This window comes from Capsicum annuum, chromosome 9 (assembly GCF_002878395.1).
Source record: "Capsicum annuum cultivar UCD-10X-F1 chromosome 9, UCD10Xv1.1, whole genome shotgun sequence".
NCBI lineage: Eukaryota > Viridiplantae > Streptophyta > Magnoliopsida > Solanales > Solanaceae > Capsicum > Capsicum annuum.
In genome coordinates, this window is record NC_061119.1 from 92,021,377 (window position 1) to 92,042,228 (window position 20,852).

Here is a 20,852-nt window from a genome sequence, read left to right on the forward strand (position 1 = left end):
TATATATATAAATTTTAGCATATTGTGTCATGATGGTCATATTGATGTTATGATGATGCTCGGCAATGTGTGAGGACATATTGATGTTATGATGATACCCGACAAGGCCAGAGGACATATTGATATTATATTGATGCCGACAAGGCCATAGGATATATTATTGTTATTTTTATTCCCACTATGGCCAAATAATATATTGATGCTATGTTGATGCCTGGCAATACCGGAGGATATATTGATATTATGATGATGCCCAATAAATCTGGATGAGGTATTGCTGTTATAATGATGCCCGGTATATTTGGAAGAGGTATTAATGTTATGATGATGCCCGATAAACCCAGATGATATATTCATGTTATGGTGATGCTATTTATGCTAATCATATATAAATATATAGTTATATGAGTTGTTATGCCCTTATATAATTATGTTCGTATGTGCATTAGGGATATGATGTTTTCTTTGGAAAGTTGTCTACAATTCTCTACCCTTAATCACTTGTTAAGTGGCATGGCTCTAGTTAATGCTAATTAGTTAATAGAAGTAGAATATACCGAATAATGAGTAAAACTAATTGGTATGTTTAACCATGTGAGGAATTAAGGAATTAGTAGTGGATAGATTTATCTTGAATATATAGATAAATTATGGAATCTTGCCCTTTAAATTAGGTTATGTGATAACTAGTTGTCTCTATGAAGTGGTTATATTACTTGATGGGTAAAAGTCTAGAATACTAGTTGGTGAACCTTGTTTAGTTAAAATGTGGTGACTAGTAATTATGCTTGTTAAATGGCTAATTACTATAATAGGGTGAGTATTGTTTATAACTAGAGATATTGATTCCTAATGTGGAATGCCATTGGATGCTTAAATGTTGACTTAGAAATTTATGGTCCTAACTCGTAAGAGGCATTGGTTAATAGATAGATTAGTGTGTTTGATAATATGTAACCCCTTCCTATGTGATGACTAGCACACCTATGATAACTAGGAATGAACTTTGGCTAAATGGTGAGTATGGTTTAGTTGTGCTTCTTGACTATATGTAGATATTGCCTAATTGATGTGTGAGATAATGCTAACACATTTGAGGTTTTAAATTAGAAATAATTGTAAAGTCTTAAGCAACTTTTGTCGTTTTTGATTGCTTTCTATTTGATATTGCTGTAAAGTCAAAATGCAAGAAAACCAATGATAATGAAGTTAATAAAGATGAATTTGGAGCAAACAGATATCAAAGTATAGTTGATGACTTTTCTGATAAGTCGCCAGCTCTGTGATAAGTTATCAAAGTTATCGTCAGCCTTAGGGAGTGTATGGGAGTTAGATTTTGAAAGTGATGATATCTGTTGATAAGCCATCAACTTTGTGATAAGTCATCAATATTACCGCCAACCTTAGGTAGTGTTCAAAAGCTGAGTTGAAGAAGTGACGACATCTCTGATAAGTCATCACAGTTCTGATAAGCCATCGAGAATGTCGTCAGCCTAAGGCAGTACATGAGATTTGAAGTGAAGAAGTGATGACATATCTAATAAGTCATCATAATTCTAATAAGCCGTCAGGAGTTGGTCGTCAGCGTAAGGCATAAATTATCAAACTTGGGGAGGAGCTGACGACAAAGTCTGATAAGTCCTCAGGCTCCTGATAAAGCATCACACTTCGTCATCAGCTATGCGAGAAAAAGTTGTATTCTGTGATTGGATTCCAAATTTAGCTCTTGGTATTTAAGGAAAAGTTATTAGGTTTTATTAAGAGGGGCAATTCATCTTGAATTTCATGGACTGAAACTATTTTCTCTCTACTTTTCTCTATAACTTTACAATTAACTTTTGAGAGATTATTAACATAATTTCTTGGGATTTCTACTATGATCTTATCTAAGAAAAACTTGTTGATATTCATTATTCTGTGAGTTATCATTTATCAAATTATGAATACAAATTGTTTTGTCATTTTTTACATTATGAGTAGCTAATTCTTTTAACCCGAGTTGTGGGATCTATGGGTTTTGTTTTGTAAAGTAACTAGTTGTTCAAGATTTTAAAGGTAGTAGGAACTCCTTGGTAATTCCTCTATTTTACATATTGTCTATAGGTTGCAAATGATAGGTCATGCCTACAAGTCATTTGCTTGAAATAAGAAGTCAACCCTAGTAGGAAGTGAATTATCAATAGGGACTTGGAAGTATCAAACTTTTATTTAATAATTAACGCTGTAACAAGGTTAATTAACTTCAAACAACATCTTGTTATGAAATATAAATTTCGTAAGTTCGAAATAATGAGGTACTTAAATGTCTAAATAGGTTGAGAAACATTAAGACATTACTTCGACAAGGATAATCTGTTGTTCCTACCTACCATAAGAATCTTGAACCATTACTAGTGTCTATCAAATAACTTCTGGTTTTCCATATAGTAATGATTACAAACATTGACACTGAATTGAAAAATAATTACTTGTTACCCTTCCAAAAAACCCCAATTATAGAAAATTGCTAACTATTTGTTTATTAACTCATGAACAACTTAAATTAACACCATATTCTCTGTGGGATTTAGACCCAACCTAGTTGGATTATATATTTGAAAATAACAACTTACTCTCTCATAAGAGAGGTGTAGTTTGAGTGTTATCAAAAATGGCACCGTTACTGGGGAATATGGTTGTAAATTTATGTTTTTGTGCGCTAATTGAATGTTAGTCAATTTTACTAATTTTATGTTTATTTGTTGTTTTTTTTTGTTTTAGGAACATAGTGGTGTATGCCAAAAACAACAAGTTCAGGAGAAACGTTATTACAATTCAATCTGGAATCGCAACTGATCGGCAGAATGGCAGACCCACAGGAAGTTTACAGGCTATCCACCTTAGCTAAAGCTCAAGTTAATCTATAGAATAACGGTAAAGAAGCCCTTCATCCAAATCCAGATAATACTAACCTTGGAGATGAGGAATTACTAAATCATGTTAACTGAAAGCGTGCAGAGGAGGTAGCTGCACCAATGAATAGAAATATAAACAGAAACCATCCTTTTAGGGTGAGACCTGATAGCCTAGCCATGCAATTTGATCCTAATAAGGATGATGATGCAATGGACGGAGATGGTGCTACTGGAAGTATTATTCCCCCACCTCTAGCACCAGGAGCGAAGTTTAACATTACTAGTACAATGATTCAACTCTTCACACCTGAAGGGGTTGTTTGGTGGCCTTCCTGGGGATTATCCTAACATGTAGTTGGTGAACTTTGTCACTATTTGCAAATCTTTTGTTAACCCAGGAGTGGGTAAGAATGCTATCTGTTTGAGTTTTTTCCATTGTTTCTATCTGGGGAGGTAACACTCTGGCTAAATAAGCTGACGCCCGATTCGATAATCCACTGGAGGCAATTGAAAAAGACTTTCCTAGAAAGGTTCTTTCCACCTTCCAGGAGGGTGCAGTTGATGGACGAGATTCGTAATTCTAGATAGTTCCCAACCAAAGCACTTCATGAGACCTTGGAGAGGTTGAAGAAGAAGTTGATGCAGTTTTAAAACTACAACATGACATACATTTGATGGAAACTCTATAAAGGGCTCTCAATTTTATGACAAAGCCAATAGTGGATAATGCTGTTGCTAGTTCATTTGTTGATCTCACATTCCTAGAAGCATCAGAGATGCTATACAGAATGACCAAATAGACTAGGGCTTGGTATACTAGGGATTCTGTGGTAGAAAGCCCTAATGTGTCTGTTGGTATAACTGTGGAACAACATAGAAGAAAAGAGGAGGTGATGAGGATATGGCTCACATGAAAACCCAGATAGATCTGCTAACAAAATATTTTCTATCAGGGAATATAGAAAAGGTAAAAGATGTGGGGTCCCACGGTAAGAGAGCTAAATCAAACACCGAGGAAAAGGCTAACTAATTGCATGACAAGAGGGGTTTTTGGACCGGTGTTCAAGGAAACAACGGTTGGAGCCATTAAGGAGATTGGAAGAATAAAAGTGACAGGAGTGGACTGTATGTACCTCCTGGAAGCCGTAATAACGCTACCACCAGTTCAGGTAAAATATCCATGAAGGACATGATAGAGAAACTATTAAAGGGATTTGAGACAACTAATTCTTGGGTGAATAATATGAAGAGTGATATATATTACATGAGTCATCTAGTAAATTCACAATCAATCACTATCAAACAACTGGAGCAGAACATGAGCCAATTATCCACAGTATACAACCAAATATTGAATGGGACTCTACCAAGTGATATAGTTCAGAATCCGAGGACTGATGGATCATGTGTGGATATTACCACTAGGAGCGGTAATGTAATACCCCGATAATTTCTTAAGCCTAAATCCATCTTTTGAGTGGATATGTATGACTTCTAAAGTGATTTATGTTTAAACTATGTTGTATTTCTCTAATTTCTACTTTTTTTCATGTAGAGCATTAAATAATCTTTCCATCGATACCAATTTCATCATAATCAGACATCAAATGAGGGAGTTAGGCTATTTTACTAAATGTTATTGGATCGCCCAGGTTTGATGATCGACCTGGCGGACCGTCAAGTGTCCCGTCAGGCTAAGGAAGTGACCACTCTTCCTGGTCACCATGTGACGGCCAAGATGGTGGACCGTAAAAATTTTTATAGACTGTCAAGGGGTCCGTCAGGTCAATATAGAATGTCTTGTTTCTGGCCCTCGAGTGATGAACGACTTGGCGTACCATCAATTTCCTGATGGACCATCACTTCAACGTCACGTCGAGGAGAATGTTCCAATTTTGGCGCTCAAATGACGGACGATCTGGTGGACCATCAGGATACTTGACGGATCGTCAGATCGGCCATCATAGGCCCCGATCAGTGAATTTCAGCTTTTTTAAAAAGGGTATTTCAGTCATTTCCACCCCATATGGTCTTATATATATATCCTAGTAGATAATAGCCATTTATTTTTCTCCTTTCCTCTTCCAAGAAATATCTAGAAATTAGGGTTTCTTCCAAAACCCAAAAATTCAATCTTCTTCTAAGAAATTCAAGGACCTTCCATAGATTTCTCCAAGTGGTCCAAGAATTAAGCTCCTCTATTCAAAGGCATCAAGGATCTTAGCTCAAAAATGTACGGAAAAAGTTCCAAAAAAGTTTCTACATCTCCAAAATTATAATCCAAGGTATGTGGGGCTTGAACAAGAACACTCCTTTCATTCTTGTGCGTAAAGATTTACTTTCTATTATTGATTTACATGATTTTTCAAGTGTTTTAAACCCAATTTTTTTTATTTATGATTTATGAGATTTGAGTTGAATAATTTTTATATTAATGATTATTTCACCATCATGTTTCTTAAATTGAGAATTTATTCCATGAGTTGTATATTATCATTAAGTATTGATGATTTCTAAGCAATTTAAGACAAGTATCATGCGTTATGTCTTTCCATGAGAAATCTGACTATTGAATATATATATATATATATATATATCAATATTTGAGATTGAAAGTCAAGAATGAGTCCTATGATATTTCCTTGAAGCTTTTGATATTTGAAAATGATTCGAAAAGCAAATGTACTTAATATTGAGAATGATTGTGTTGAGTTGAGTCGTATTAGGAATCCACAAGATATTTATGATTTGCAGATGATATATATATATATATATTTGTCTTTAAATTAGACCCATGAGTTGGTATTGGTAAAGTGGATTTCCTAACGTGTTCTGAGTTGAGTCTGGGAGGAGTATTTAGCATCGAGCGGGAAATGTGGTATTTCCTTGAAACTACATGCCACCGTAGGATTGATGTTGATAATTATCGGCCATAGGTCGAGTATGGGATAGTGATAATGAGATTAAGTTGTACTCCCTTGAAAGAGTACAACACCCTCGCTAATGTAGGGTTCTCTCCTTAGGAGGGAAAAATGTTGGACTCCATGTGTCTCACATGGTATGTTGGTTATAAGAAACTCTCATGCCTTTAATGATCTAAGTACCATGAGTTACCAAGTAACTCTAATTCATGAGTGAAAGAGTTTGAGTTGAGTTAAATAATTTATGAGATTTATAGAGCATATGTTATTATTACTGATGACTTCCAGAAATGATGTTTTAAATAATTCAAGCGAAGAGATTTATTATTGTCATCATGCATGATTTTATTATACATTTATGATATTATTTAAAATGTTGCATCCACCCCCACATACTCAGTACATTCCCAAGTACTGACTCTCATACTCTTTTGTACTCTATATTTCCTTATGATATAGGTTCAGGTGCTCAGTCTTAGTTGCGATAGTGATCTTTGAGTACCTTCATCTATATTTCTGTGGTTGGTCAGTCCTCATGGTTAGTGTACCTGTGCTTCTAATTTTGTCTTGTTAATAGATGGTTGTTTACTTTCAGTTCAGTACGAGTCAGTTTGGGATCTATCCCAATGGCTCCTCAGTTCTATATAGTAGAGGCTTTGTCAGACTTGTGTACTAGCGTGTACAGATATTTCAATATTTGGTTTGTACCGGGCAGTATTACTTCATGCTTTAGTATGTTCATGACATGGTTATTTCTCTTTATCTTAGCATGATTTGTGCTATAATGAGTTCTGAAAGTGATGACAAGCTTAGAGGATTAGCTTGAGGCCATGGGTGGCCTTGAGCACCATGTGACGTCTCGGGATAGGTTCTTGGGGCGTTACAGGTAAGATGTTATCTAGTCCAGGATTGGGAGCATCCTCTCATACTGATGCAATCGAAATAGATTGGGTGATGGTTGATGAATCTTCAATAGTGCCTGAGGAGTTGGGAAGTTCGGAAAGAAGAGTGTGGAAGTGGAACAACCACCTAAGCTGAAGCATGTTAGTTATATGGAGCAAGGCATAAGAAAGGAGGTAAAAGTTGCTCCAGTTGAAATGCCAAGGCCACCATCCCTATTTCTATAATGATTGAAAAAAAAGGACGATGATACGAAGTTTAGTAAATTCATAGAAATATTGAAGTAGCTAACAGTCAATGTTCCTTTGGTCGAGGCACTTGAACAAATACCAAGATATGCTAAATTTATGAAGGATCTTGTGATGAAGAAACAAGCAGTGAGCTACTAACCGGTGGATAATCTCTATCATTGTAGTACTATTTCAACAAAGTCCTTGGTATAGAAGAAGGCAGACCCAGGAGCGTTCACTATTCCTTGTATGATTAGATCTCTGAAATTTTCTAAGGCCTTATGTGATCTGGGAGCGAGCATTAATTTGATGCCACTAGCTGTTTATAAAAACATGGGTTTGTGGGACCCCACACCCACCAAGATAAAACTAGTTATGGAGGACAGGTCTATGAAAAGGCCGATAGGTATGCTACATGATGTACTTGTAAAAGTTGTTGATTTTATATTTTCTGCTGATTTTATGATCCTTGATTCCAAAGTAGACTTTGAAGTGGCCATAATTTTGGTTAGACCATTCTTAGAAACTGGGAGAGTGATAGTTGACATGCAGCTAAATGAGCTCAAGTTTAGGCTCAATGAAAAAGAAGCAAAATTCGAAATAATACTATCCATGACACAACAAAAGAAGATAAGTGTTTTCTCAATTATGGATGTGTTTTATGAGGATATTAAAGAGGTATCAACAAGGTGTCTTGATGAACTATGATTAGTCAAGACGACCGAGTCCTGTAGTGACACTAAATAAGGCGTTATTTAGAGGCACCCTAAAAATTTTATGATTAACGCAAGTTGTTTTGTTTATTTAGATGGTAAGTATGATGAACTGATGAGGTATGTATGGGTAGAGGTAGAATTGATGTAGCAAGTTAAGTGATCCTGATGACATAGGTGACGAGCTATCACAATTGTGATAAGCCGTCAGATTTGACATTAGAGAAATCAAATATGAGGTATGTTCTATTAAGGTTGATATTTGTGATGGGCTATCACACTTGTGATAAGCTATCATAAGTGTCATCAGAAAAACCAAAATAAGATATCAAACAATTCTTGGCCCAGTTAAATGAATCTTACCCGGCCCAAAAGCAAATCTTTTCACCTTTCCATTTTTCTTTTTATTTTCTTTAGTTTTTTTTTTTTTTTTTTAGTTTATTCTCTTGCCTTTTTGAATTACTTCTTAGTAAGACAAGAAAATTTCCTTTTATTTTTTGTTTATTGAAGTTAAGTTCAAACACAATGTGCTCTTTCTCCTCCATCTTTTCATTTTCTCTACCCTACTTAAGAAGCTAAGTCACCTAATAGGTATGCTCTAATACTCTCTTCTTCTTATTGGGTAGTAGTGAGGCTAATGTACACCTTGGTTTTCAAAGAGATTGGGTCAAGTTTAGCTTTCCATTGTAGTAAGAAACTGAAACTAAGGGTTACAATTATGCATCGAGCATAAAAAGTTAAAATCCCAGTCCAAAAAAGTAATTCCATATTTTGTGAGAAGAATTGGGAAGGATGATTATGTTAAAATTGAGCTAAAGATCATGTTTTGAGCTGACAACATGCTTGATAAGTTATCCCAATCATGTTAGCTTATTAAACATTTCATCACAAGTGTGAAAAAGTTGATCAATTCTTATTGAGGTTGATGACATGCCTGATAATTTAGCACAAATGTGATGGCTTATCAGATCTTGTCATCATAAGTTGATAAAATTATGTTGGTTCTGTTTAAGGATGACGACATGCCTTATAAGTTATCACAAATGTGATGGCTTATCAGACCATGTCATTACAAGTTTAGAAAAGTGAGCCTATTCTGCTTAAGGCTATTGACATGGCTGATAAGCTATCACTGATGTGATAACTTATCATACCATGTCATCACAACTTTGATCTGAAGCACTAATAAACCCATTTCAAGAGATGTGGAACTTCAATGACCGAACTTCATGCAGTATATGATCTTGGGTATTGAATAATTATGTTCTTTTGCTACAGATTTTATAATGGCACCCAAGGGAGAAGGATCGAAATCAGCAAAAAAGGTGACCAAGTGGAGTGTGCCTAAGAGACTGTTTGATGAGTCTAATTATGAAGATGAAGAGCTACAACTCATAAGATAAATAAAGAAGAAAAGTCTAAAAATACCTTCACTATCTCCACAATCTGAGTAGGTGAGTGAAGAAAGTGAATAAGAGGAACCATCAACATCTGAACATACACCTTTAGGGTAGACAGCCTGTGAACAACCCGATTCAGAGCAACCTGATTAAGATCAACCAACTCTTGAGCAACCCAATTTTGAGGAACCATCATCTGGTTCCCCTTCTTTTGAACAACAGGCAGATGAAGATTCTCTAATATGGGGAAATCTGATCAAATTTAACAACCCCGATGTTCGAGAGAGTGATAGATGGAAGATTCTTGGGGCAAAGAAAATTTTCTATGACAGGCTTCTCAGAACTCAAAGAAGATCTATTAAAAGGGCAATTTGTTAAGAAATAAAAATAATTATTACCGGGTTAAGTAGACATCCTTTAATAGAGCAAATATTCTGAGACTACGACTTGGCATGGACTACAAAAGAAGGTGATTCATTTTGCCCTACACTAGTCTGGGAGTTCTACATGAACTACCTGGTCACCTTGGAGAAGATGTGTAAGCAAGGGGAAAAAGCAGCAGATCGAACCTTGTTGGAGAAAGTTCCGGTGAGAGGCGTAATGGTATATCTCTCAAAAAAGCTTTCAACAGATTCCTTCATAGTCTTGACTTCACTCATCAGGCCACTTCACCAACATTCTAGGTTGCTGAAATGCAACCAGCTGTCACTGGCACTGACTCAGCACCTAATGTGGAGGTGCAAGATTCTGAAGTTGTATAGCCAACATCTTCTACAAAAGAAGATTCAGTGCTTGAGAATGAAAAAAAAACTTTCAGTTGCTGTTTTACCAATAGAATTTTCCTTTAACCCGCTTAATTTTAGAAGAGTGGCAAAATAAGCAAAGCAGTGTGAGGCACAACTACAACTTTTTGCCTAGAATTTATCTCTGCTATGGACAAAAAAATTTAGGTAGCACTTGAACCCTTCCAGACTTTACCTAGTCGATTGATGAGTTAAAGAATCATTCCAATACATATTTAAGATAATTTTCGGTCCCAGATCTTACACTATTCTGAGCAACCCTGAACAAGTTAAAAGCTGATGTTGGAGTATTGCAGCAGCACCAACTTATGGTGTCTGTGGATCCAGTTACTAATGAGTTTTAGGATGAAGTTCCCTTACTTAACCTTAATAGGAACCGGTGAAACAAAGGAAAGAAAAGAGTGATAAGAAAGACAAGAATAAAAAGAAAACTACTAACAACGAGGATAAAAGAATAGCAGAAAAGAAGGTAAAGAAAAGGGTGGAAAAAGTATAAATAAAAATAGCGATACAACCATCCAAGGAAGAAGTGGAGAGAAGGGAGGAAGAGCTGCGAGCTAGGACTGTAAGAGCATCAGCTAGTGGACTACTTCCAGAGGCTGTGACAACTGTGTTAGCCCAGCAATGGGCTATTGATGTGAGTATTCCAGCGGAGGACACCACTAAAGGGTAAGGGACATATGATTCTTGTGCTTGAGCTACTCCAGGTATACCCTAACCCTTAGTTCAGTTTTACTCTGCATGTACATTGAGGAAAATGTTTGATTTTAAGTTGAGGTTGTAGGGTGATTTGTTGTAGAATGTTGTAGTTGACTAGGAGAAATACAAGTACCTTAGGCAGTTAACATGTTTTTGTTGATTTTTTAATACCTCTCCAATGGTTTGTTTTATATCTTTGCAATTTAAATTTATGTGTGACCACTGTGCATGTTGTTATGGCATTAGTAATAGTGACATGATAACCATTGCTAAATAATAGCATGAATGGGATAGGTAGTAGCTTTTAATGTACCTGTGTGCCATGTGCGTATGAGATATTACTTAGTTTCCTTTGTATGTTAAATTCAGAAATTGCCCGATTAGTCTTGTCTTGGTTTTTGGATATGGGTTACAAAAGTATCATAGGTTATTTGAGATTAGTTCACTTCTATCCTAAATTACCTTTCTTATATGAATGATATCCCTTGATCTCATTTTTAAAGCTAATGGCCTATTCTTTTATATAGCTCTCACCTTCCCATTTGTATCACAATAAACTTGTTTTGGCCCTGGTCCTCTTTAGACATATTCACTTTGACTTAGACAAATAGCTTAAGTTGACGGTGCCTACCATATGGGTGTATGATGTTAAATGAGTATGAAGAAAGGTAGAATAAAAGTAAAGAATAAAAAGCTGGGTGCGGTGGAAAAATAATAAGAAAAGAAAATTTGTGAAAAAAAAAGAAATAAGTGTCAAAAAGACCACACCCATCTGGAGTAAGTGTGATCAATAAAGGAGAGAATTAAGTAAAGGTAAATAAGTGAGACCCCAAAATTTAGTGTAGTGCCAAGGAGGCTTAGTCACCTTAAATATCATTGAGTATCATACCAACCCTTAGTCTACATTACAAGACGAAGAAAAAGACCTATAGTGATCCTAGGTTACCTATCTGAAAACCTTCGTAATGAAAATAACGACAAACTTATGGTATTTTTCATACATTGACTGGAACCTCTTTTTGATAGTGAGTGTCTATTGACTGTCCCCACAATTACATATGTTATTTCCTAAATGAGTGAGGAGGGACTTCTTTGTTGATAGGGCATACTAGTTATGTTTCTAGTTGCTAAATTATTTGGGTAGTGTAATATTGGTACATGCATGGTTGTTGTTGCGAAGTTGATGCCATATCTTTATTTCTTTGTGTTGCATTGTTGCTTTTCAGTAACATACATAGTTGTGTTTGAGATGGTTGACCTTGGAGATGGTAAATACATTTTGGCCTAAAATGGATGATTGACTGCCGAATGTGCTTTGTATCCTCTTTTGTTTTGTTTAAGTTGCTTGAGGACAAGCAATTGTTTTAAGTTGCGGGTTTTGATGTGTGAGCTAATGCTAACACATTTGAGGCTTTTAACTATAAATAATTGTAAAGTCTTAAGAAAATTTTGTCGTTTTTGAATGCTTTCTCTTTGATATTGTAGTAAAGTTAAGATATAAGAAAACCAACAACAATGAAGTCAATACATATGAAATTGGAGCAAACAGATATCAAAGTATAGTTGACGACTTGTCAGATAAGTCGTCAGCTCAGTGATAAGTCATCAAAGTCATCATTAGCCTTAGGCAGTGTATGGGAGTCATATTTTGAAAGTGACAACATCTCCAGATAAGCCATCAACTTTGTGATAAGTCATCAAGATTACCATCAGCCTTAGGCAATGTTCAAAAGCTGAGTTGAATAAGTCAAGAAATATCTGGTAAGTTGTCACAATTCTGATAAGCCATCGAGAATACCGTTAGCCTAAGGCAGTATATGAGATTTGAAGTGAAGAAGTGACGGCATCTCTGATAAGTCATCACAATTTTGATAAGCCGTCAAGATTTGGTTGTCAGCCTATTGCAGAAATCATTAAACTTGGAGGAGGAGCTGACGACAATGTTTACTAAGTCGTCAGACTCCTGATAAGGCATCACACTTCATCGTCAGTTGTGCGAGAAAAAGTTATATTCTATGAATTGATTCCAAATTTAGCTCTTGGTATTTAAGGTAAAGTTCTTAGGTTTTATTAAGAGGGGCAATTCATCTTTAACTTCACCTACTGTTACTATTTTCTCTCTAGTTTTCTCTCTAACTTTACAATTAACTTTTAAGAGATTGTTATAATAATTTTCTTGGGATTTTTACTGCGGTCTAATTTGAGAAACACTTGTTGATATTCATTATTCTTGAAGTTATCATTTATCAAATTATGAATACAAATTGTCTGGTCGATTTTTACATTATGAGTAGCTAATTTCTTTAACCCGAGTTATGGGATCTATGGGTTTGGTTTTTTAAAGTAACTAGGTTTTCAAGATTCTAAATGTTGTAGGAAGTCCTTGGTAATTTCTCTGTTTTACATATTGTCTATTGGTCCAAACAATAGGTCATGCCTACTAGTGATTTGCTTGAAATAAGAAATCAACCCTAGTAAGAAGTGAATTATCAACAGGGACTTGGAAGCATCAAACTTTCATTTAATAATTAACGTTGTAACAAGGTTAATTAACTTGAGACAACATCCTGTTATGAAATTAAATTCCCTAAGTTTGACAGAATTATGTAATTAAATGTCTAAATAGGTTGAAAAACATTTCAACATTACTTCAATAAGGATAATCTATTGTTCCTACCTACCACAAGAATCTTGAACCATTACTAGTGTCTGTCAAATATCTACACTTTTAGTGAACACAACTCTAGTTTTCCATATAATATTGATTACAAAAACTGACACTGAATTGAGAAATAATTACTTGTTACCCTTCCAAAAACACCCATTTATAGGAAACTGCTAACTATCAGTTGTTTGATTCACGAACAACTTAAATTAACACCATATTCCCTGTGGGATTCGACCCTAACCTAGTTGGGTTATATATTTAAGAACGACCACTAACTCTCTCGTAAGAGAGGTGTAGTTTGAGCATTATCACTAATCAGCGAAAATAATTAATTTTTATTTCATGATGAATGTGGAGTATATAAAAAATTTGTTAGGATAATGATTAGATGCCTTATAATGACTAGAAAGCTAGTAGGTTAATTATAAGTGTTGGTTAGTTAATAGTGGAAAGATAGAGTATATTGATGGGATGGATGTGTAAATGACTATATGCTTATGATTGTGAGTACTTGATATATGTTAGTTCAATGGTGGTAATTGATGACGTTTATGATCTTTAAAAATGGCCTTCCATGAATAATATAGTAAACTATGGATATTCTTGAGTTGCTTATGTGATTATATACTTGGTGATTTGATTCGAATTGTACTCTCCGGTGGTATGGGACGCTGTGATAAGTTCTTTACTTTATGTTCTTTTGGTTGTATTCTCCAGTGATATGAGATGCCATGGTGGGTTCTTTTAATTATGCTTTAATGGATGTTCTTATATCATGTTGGTCTTATTGTGATTGTGATTGTATTAGGGACATTTTACATTTTGGACCATTTACTTCCTATATAATGGTATTGGCGCAAGATGAATGTATATGTCATTGTATTGTAATATTTTGATTATTGATTATATAGTGATGATTAAGACGATCAATTTTGATTTTGTACCTTGACTTAGAAATATTGTCTTACTTTATATCATAATTTAGCTCTGTCAGCCGATGATGCCTACTGAGTACACATTGTTTTAGTACTCATATTACACTTCTATACCTTTTTAGTGTCGAACTGAGTACTTATTGCTGCCGCTAAGTTGAGATCCTACTGTGTTAATCTTTCAAAAGTAGGCAACTGAGTTGAGATCATGCCGTGTTAATCTTTCAGAGGCAGGGTGAGCTCTTGGTGTTTCGAGTCACCCTTTTCTTTTCTATACTTATTCAGTCTTTCGTATTTAAGTCAAATGTATAAGACAATTTAGACTTTGAGTTGTATTTACTATTGTTGAACTTAGCTGCACTTGTATTAATATTACAAGTTTATGGGAATTGGTAACATTCGTTGATTCTCTATAATGGAACATCGTTGCTTATGATTGTGTACATCAATTGTGGTCCTTGTCCGGCATTTCTACCAAAGTAACCCATTGTATAATACCCCATGTTTAGAAGTCATTGTGCATCATAAGACTTATTTTATAGAGTCATACATGCAACGTACGAGTCAAATATTGTAGTCATATTAAAGACAACGTGGCATGGTGGACATTTTGTTATAGGTATAACTTAACCCTTAGAGTTTTAAGATTAACATATGAGTCATATATAGATGAGTCGTAAGGTTAATAGCCTAAGCTATCTAAGTTTTGCTCCAAGTTATGAGTGGTGGGCTACAAGTCATATTGTAATGTTACTAGTTATAGGTTCTGACTCATATGATGACCAATGTATACCATCTTAATTATGCCAAGCTTACAAGTAATGAGGCTCACTAGTACCTTTACCATACGATTTATATGGTGGACTAACGAAGATTAGCGACCAAATTCTGTAATGTTTTGTTAAAAGGATTTTTTATATTTTTTGTTCTTATAACTCCAACCCACGACCAATAACCGCCAAAGAGGAATTTTTTTCCTATATCCCTGAATTAATTAGCAACATTATCTCTCCTCCCATATTCAAGAACTTCAAGATTAGGGTTCCTTACATAAATTCATTTTTCAAGTCCAAAGGTTCAACCTTTCTTCAAAAGTAAAAAAATTTCAGGTATGTGGGGTTTATGAACAAGGATAATCTTCCATCCTTATGCCCAAAGTGTATGATTTGAGATTTAATATATGTAATGCCCTGAGTCTATACCCCGAATGCTAGACGGTGCTTATGACCTCGAAGGACCACAAGCTAACCCATGAATGATATCTACTATGAGCACTAAATAATAATACTATAATAAATGTGAAATAATAGGTTGAAATTACATAATGTTCAAAATCTGTAAATACTAATAAAGCATATCAACTGTAATAACAATCTGTAAAATTGAACACTCTTTGAAAACTAGTCTGAAAAGCCTCTAATCTGAAACTGTTTGAAAGTGGAGTTGATGGGACAATCTCACAACTAACTCTATCTACTACAATACTAAGTCTACAATAATAATATAATGAAAGAGTATCCTGAATAGATGAGGACTCACTACTAAATATAATGTTGGCTTAATCAGGATCTATCTATTTGCGGTTAGGAACCTAAGCGTCCAAACCTATGTTGTAAGACATCATAGCGCAATGAATGAGTATGCGTCAGTTCATAGAATGTACTGGTATGATAGATGAGGTAAGGCTGAATGCAAGGGTTCATATGCATGAACCATAGCTAACTTAATGATTCAGAGAAACTAAACATGAAAGTATGTGGATAATCTAAACTACTGTAAATACAGAGCATGCAATATTATGCATATATATATGCTGTAATTGAGCTTTTATGAAGTTAAGTGTTGAGTTCTGATACAGAGTAATTGATAATTTGAGTTTTTTGATAACTAAGTTACTGATACTAAATGACTATGTCTAACAGTCCTGATTTTGTAGAACTAAAGTAAGTTCTATTCTGAAGATTGAAATTGAAACTGTGGGAGGTAATCATCTAACTGACATTCCCCAAATCAGAGCTGGTAGATGTCCAAACTGTGACCCTAGTTGGAAGGGTGTTAGTACCATGCCACCGGTACTAACAATGACTATGAGTTAACCCTAACTGGTAGGAAGATATTTTGTCAACCCTAAATTGGCAGGAAATCTCCTAAGAGATGTGTCAACCCTTATCTAGCAGGAAGTCATCTCAACCTACGGTGGCTACGTAATTCTATAACTCAGGGATTGCTACTAAGGGTTAAACCCTACACTAAAAGAGATGTCCCCATCACTGGGTTCGCTCAGTGATGACTCCTACTTCCAACTAAAAGACACTAAAATGATTATACTAAAATGGATTGGACTGATACTAATTTTACTGAGTTTTCGTGAGTTTTGTAACTGACTGAAAGTAATACTTGTCCTGACATACTGATACTATTCTATAATTGACGCTGGCTCTAGGTAAACAACTAAATTGTCGAATATTAAATACCCCCAGGACTCGATAGCATGAAAAGTAAAGCATCACATGATCTTGCAAAGCATAACAATGTACATATGTTCATATTTCATCTATAGAGACATTTTATCAAACACATGTAGGGAATAAGCTTGTACATATACTAATACGTCATGATTTCATCACTTTATTCATGTGGACATTCTATCACACACTTGGGGAGCACAACTTCATGCACATAATCATGGTTAACATATAAGCATGACAATTACAATGCCCAAACTTGCAATTTCATGGGTTTAACATGCAATTAATATTACCAAATTAACATCATAGATATATTAATTAATTTGTAAATGCATGGGTTTATCAAGATAATCACACATTCATCACACATACTATTCAATTTTATGCAACTTGCTCTTAAATTATGGATTGAAGTCCAACAAATATCATGAATATGAATTCAATCTAATTAAAACATGAAAATCATAAATCATAAATATGAGATCTTGTATGTTTAAAAGAGGATTCTTGAACTCTATAGGTGAAAGGAACACATAGATGAACACCTAACACACCTTATAAGATTATTTCTTGAAGGTTTTTGGAGGAATTCTTAGAATTGCTCTTGATTTTCTTGAACTAGAGATTTTTCCTCTTTGAGAGAGAATGTTTTATTCTTGAGAAAAAGTGAGGAAATAATAAGGCAATAGGTTATTTAGGGGTTTAATTTTATGCTTAGACTGATTAGGGCCATGAATAAAGTACCAAACTATCCCTTGGAATAAAGGAAAATTCTTAACTGAAAAACCCAATTTTGGGCCCTGGCGCGATGCGGCGCTATTGCAGCGGGTCACTAGAAAAAGACAATTGGGAACAGGGGGCTTGGCGCGATGCGGTGGAATTGCGTTGCCCCTTTGATTGTGAATTTTAGACTCAATGCAATGCGGTAGCATCACGTTGGAACATTGGAAAAGGACAATTGTAAACTGAGACTATGGCACGACAGCCAATATCATGATGGATCACTGGAAAGTGACAATTTCCATTTGTCTTAGCTCGGTAAGGCACTGACGTTCCAGGTGGTACACTATCTTACAAAAATGGCTCTAATTCTTCACCCGGGTATAGGATTTTGGTGAATTTTATATCTTTGGAAAGCTAATTTTATTTCCTACAAAATGAGAAGCTCTAAACTAAAAAATACTGACTATTTCAAAAAATTTATATTGGACTACTCATGTATTAAGACTTAAATTATGGTAGGAAAATATGGGGTAGTACAATATCTTTCCCTTGGGAGCATTCATCCTCAAATGAAACTAATTAAGCAGAGAAACAATGATAGACTTAGTTCACACACTGAACATGCACAAGTTAAACCTAACTACATGACTGAACTACTGACAAACTAAGTTTCCTTACTGAACATGCATATCTAATGCATGGAATATATGACAAAACTGATGCATGATTGAATTACTAAATATGCAACGGTAAAGAATACCAAATTTTTAACTGTAACTGAACATGGAACTAAGTAAATCTAAGGAAGGCTATTACCTTAGGCTGAGAATACTGATGAACCTGATATCATTTACTGGACATGTATGAATTGGAACATGAGAACATTACTGAGTCTAACACATGAAATATATGAACTTGAGGGTCAACTTATGACTACCCACTACTTCATAATGGATTCATTATGTGAAGAGAAACTGGAAGGTTTAGGACTTGGATGCTTAGGTATTATAGTGCATCTCCCCCTTGGGGCATTATGTCCCTCAAAAAATGCTGACTTGGCTGAGATACTAAGAAAAAGTTGAGATGATGAATGAGGCACCTATCAAATGAATCATGACTAAATACCTGAGATCTTAAATTGAGCCATGATACACGAACTGAGATGAATTTGCAACTATGAGGATGTTCCATTTTAGGATAGGACTATTAAATGGAAAGATGGGAAATAATCCAAATTTTTCCACCTAACTACTAAACTAGATTGCTGACTTTACAGACTAACTCATACTGAAAACTTATACTTAACTAGAGCATTTATTTGACACTCTTCCTATAAGGTTCTAATGACTTTAGGGGGGTAAGGAATCTTACATGCTCTGAGTAACACATCTAAATAAGAAACCTCCAAATAGCCAAAAATTCTGTAATATGGGCACTAATAAACCTACCTATCGATGTATGAGGAATAGAATATTTACCTCATGGATTTACCAAGAGGTCTAAATTAAATATATACATGACATAGTCTGAATTAAAATTATTATTAGGAGCGTAGGCTGAGTCATGGGAACTGAGCATACTGTGTAGTATAAGTAGTTGAGTCATGAGCTGCATAACCTGAGTTGGAGTTTCTGTATTCATGGAACATGATTCATTATACATAGTGAACTGGAACTCCTTATAATAGCAACTATAAGCGTACCTGATTTTTGATAACGTGCTCGAATATGATCTAGGATCATAGAGACATAACTGACATTACTGGTAAAATCTGAAAGCCTGACTTGGTTACTTGTTCTAACATCTCCCCCTTAGCTTAAAGCTATCATTTTAAAGCTGTGAACCACTTAATCAACAACTCTAAACTGGGTTGTCACCACTTTACTCTAAAGTATGGGGTATATAATGAGAATGGATCTGCTAATATTTCTTGTCTAACACCGAAGTTGATGGTTTTATAGGGGTTACAAAGAAAGTAAATCCTCGAGATCTAACAAAGCATAAAAATAAATATGAAAGACTCATAACGTGCCCATAACTATATCAGGAGAACTTCCCTGATCATGGCAGGACTGGAGTGCATAAAATCTGTTCTAGCATTGGCCACTAGTCATACTGGAAGTGGGGCCCTACTAAGTCTGGCGACTGGATGGAACTGGAGGATGACTATGCTGACTTTGTGGACCATCCTTCGGAAATTATCAAACTCTATGACATAACTCACCAAATCTAAAACACATATCACTGCCAGCTTTACACATAACTAGGTAATTTCTACCATGTTCATCATAAAGTGGATGGTTACGACCACTGCTCACACTACCCTGGCACCCAATCCCAATGGTCATTCCTAAACTTTTGTACTGGCACACTAGTTGAAGATAGATCTTGAACTGAAGACTTTGGAAAAAACTGGGAATGGTTATCGCCTTCTAACTTAGTCTAAGTGAAACTAAAGATACCCATTTTAGCTCTCTTATTCTCTCTCCTTTTTCTTTAAATTTTGCTCCTCAATTTGTTGTGCATGGACCATAAACCTATATATGTCCATATTCTTAATTAACATCATAGTCCTACACTCCTTGACCACACTATCAAATACCCAAGATACAAACTTACTCATATACCTGGCTAACCGAGCAAACTTGAGGGAATACTCTTTCATGCTCGTACTACCCTATCTGAGATTAAAAAACTCTCACCATATGTTCTCTCAGCTATAAGAGAAAAAATCTATCTAGGAAGGCAGTAGCAAACTCTTTCACTCTATGGGCTCTGCATCTATACCCTTGTCTACCTTTCGCTACTTAAACCACATATGAGCTACATCTTATAGCTGATAGGTAGCTAAATCAGGACTCTCAATGGAAGTCACTCCCATGATGACTGTGAATTTATAAACCTAATCGAGGAACTCTTGTGGGTCCTCTTCTGACTTAGATCCTGAGAATAGAAGAGGGTTCATTCTGGTGAAGTCCTAAATCCTGGCTGCGGCAGTATTTCCACTGGGTTAGATGTAACAGCAGCTGGCCATTCATTTTGAGCTGCTACTGAATTGGCTAGAGTAGTGAATACAACTCTGAATTCTGCATAGAGACATACTTATCCAGGGGATCTGCCTGAATAGGCTAAGGTGTTGACTGATTTCCAGTCCAACTTCTATTAGACTTTTTTTGAGGAATGTATTGTAATTGAAAGGAAGTAAAGGATTAGACTGATATTTTAACTTGAGTTTATGCTCACTCGTATGACATGAATACTAAAAAAAGAGATACTTTTCCTAAAACATCTCATAGCCTCCTGTCCATATGTGTGGTGCGCTACACACCCATGCAAAAGATTCTATTTGATATAAATTTTGGACTCTATGCAAAAGACTCTACTGAACCTTAGTCTCTGATACAAAATTTGTAATGCACGGAGTCTGTACCCTAAGCACTACATAGTGCTTATGACCCCGAAAGACCACAAGCTAACCCATGACTGATATCTACTATGAGC